Genomic DNA, 2500 nt, shown 5'->3' on the forward strand with positions numbered 1-2500 from the left:
CAAAAAGGGATCACTGCTGATTGAACACACACAGGACCAGAGAATGAAACATGATTGTAATTATGAACCCACCTTTTTATATAAATATATAAAATATATGACTGCAGGGTATTGATAACGTATAGATACTTTTTTTTTTTTAAATGATTATAACTGCAAGTGATTCATGTGAGTGTGTGTGAAAGTTTCTAATAGTTGAACACGATTCTTGTTTGTTTGTTTGTGTTAGCTTATTGTAAAACGAGCATTCTGCTGTAAATTTGTTCTTGGTATTAAATTATAATTTATGAATTTGAACTATCTTTTTCATGGCTTCTTTTCATCAATGAATTCGAACCACTCTGCATGTTGGTTTTATTGGTGCACTTTTAATCGGATTTTTGTCACTTTTTGTGCACGTGATGCCTTCAAATCCCCCCCAATAGAGCTTGAGCCTCTCACTAATTATGATTATTATTATTATTGGCTTAAATGATGCTGGAAATACATATAATGAAGGATTATTAAGGCTGCAATTTTTTGATTTTGCTGCTGCTGTGAGTGCGCATGCGTGGATGGCTTGCTGCTGTTGATTAAAACATGTTGATGATGATGATGATGCTAAAAAGCGTTTGTCTACATACACACACACACACACACACATATATATATATATATATATATATATATATATATGTATATATATATATATATATATATATATATATATATGAAATACATGTGACAGTGATGCCTTCACTGTCTGTCGGAGCTTTCTGAATTGTCCCTTTCTGCACGAAAGGAAAGTTCTACAAGGTGTGACTCAGTGTAACGTCATTTTTATTTGACGTTCATGTGACGTGACGCTGCTTTTTGACACGCGCACGACCCCAAGCAAATGTTGTACTGATTTTTAATTCATATCTAAAAATGAATGACGCATATGCAAATCGCATTATGACACATATCTCCTAGCAAATCCCATTATTTTCAATTAATTCCACTTTGTAATTATTCATAAAAGACACCCTTAATGTGGTGAAATATTGGCGTGAACGTGAAACATAAACGTGATGGACATGACTCGCGTTAAACACACTGTGTGTAAATGTAGGGAAACAGTGCCATCTACCTGCAGAGGGAAGAACTACAACAGTTCAACACAAAGAGCAAACACTTTTATACACCAGCAGCTGCAACTTTGTTTGTATGTGTGTGCGTGTGTGTGTGTGTGTGTGTGTGTGTGTGTGTGTGTGTGTGTGTGTGTGTGTGTGTGTGTGTGTGTGTGTGTGTCCGTGCAAGTCAATTTGTAATGCAGAGTTTATTCCCATAACCTTAAAAAAATATAAATTGCAGTTTTTTGCATCCTCATAAGTACACAATAATGACTGTCAATTCACATTTGTCAGCTTGTGCTCATTATCATATAAAGGCCAGTATATTAGGAACAGCTCCTGGCGTGATGCAAGTGAAATATACAAAAATGTTAAAAACATTTTTTTTTAAATGCACGTATATTTATTGACAAATGAATTGAATGCACTAAAGCCTTACTGTAGTCACTAAGGCTTTAGTGACTACAGTAATGATATTTTTTTTGTACAAAAAATGGGAAAAATTTGAGGGAAAATCAGGTGCAGTCCAAACTGAAAACTTTAGAATTTCATGACCCACACCAACTATTTATAATATTGTTGTACTCCAATTACACACTTTTAAAGAGGTTTACTGCATTATATAAAATGTAGTAATAAATGTATTTTATATTGACAAAAAATTGCTTTTAGTGAGCCAATAAAAATGATGACGCGACGCATTTTGGGACCCTCGAGCCTGCGTTTGGCAGTCCCTGCACTGTAAAGTTCCACAGACTCAGCTGATTGGTTTTATGATAAAACGTTTTAGTCTTCCTCATTAAAAGTTATATCTCAGTTTTATGCATCAATTTAAGCCCCTTCAAATGTTCAAAAAAGAGAACAATAGAAGATTTAAAAAGTTCCACTATTCCCTCCTAATGTTCGAAAGGGTGCGTTCAGGGCAACTCGGACATATTCATTGTCGCTTTCAGGCGTAATTATTCTCAAAGTTGATGCTTAAATCATAATCAATATAATATTTCCAATGTTATTAATAATAGTGACAACAAAATTTTTTTTTTTTTTTTAAACAAAAATAGTTTAATGACACACTTAAACGTTCATGGTGTGAATTTGATTTTATGGTTTACATTAAATCTTTTTAAAATGTTATTTAAGTCAAACTGCTAAATTGTCTTATACTACATTGTATTACCACGTCAGAAAAATCACAAGCACTTTTATATTTACACAAAAAATACTCAAATAAATGTATGTATATATATATGTGTGTGCGTGTGTGCGTGTGTGTGTGTGTGAGTGTGTGTGTGTGTGTGTGTGTGTATGTGTATGAGTATAACCATATATATATGTATATACATACATATATGTATATTTACATACATATGCATACATATATGTATATATTCATTCATATATATATA

At 32.8% G+C, this 2500-nt stretch overlaps 1 protein-coding gene across 6 annotated transcripts in view; it reads left to right on the forward strand.

The window, feature by feature from the left end:
- nr2f2 (nuclear receptor subfamily 2, group F, member 2) overlaps window positions 1-297 on the forward strand; it is a 593614-nt gene extending 593317 nt beyond the window's left edge. For all 6 annotated transcript variants that reach the window (XM_072911831.1, XM_072911832.1, XM_072911833.1 and 3 more), the window contains one exon: window positions 1-297. This exon is cut by the window's left edge and continues 1842 nt beyond it. The gene's annotated coding sequence lies outside the window, so the exon portion shown is untranslated.
- Window positions 298-2500: the final 2203 nt, after the last annotated feature.

This window comes from Nerophis lumbriciformis, linkage group LG29, assembly GCF_033978685.3.
Source record: "Nerophis lumbriciformis linkage group LG29, RoL_Nlum_v2.1, whole genome shotgun sequence".
NCBI classification, from domain to species: Eukaryota; Metazoa; Chordata; class Actinopteri; order Syngnathiformes; family Syngnathidae; genus Nerophis; species Nerophis lumbriciformis.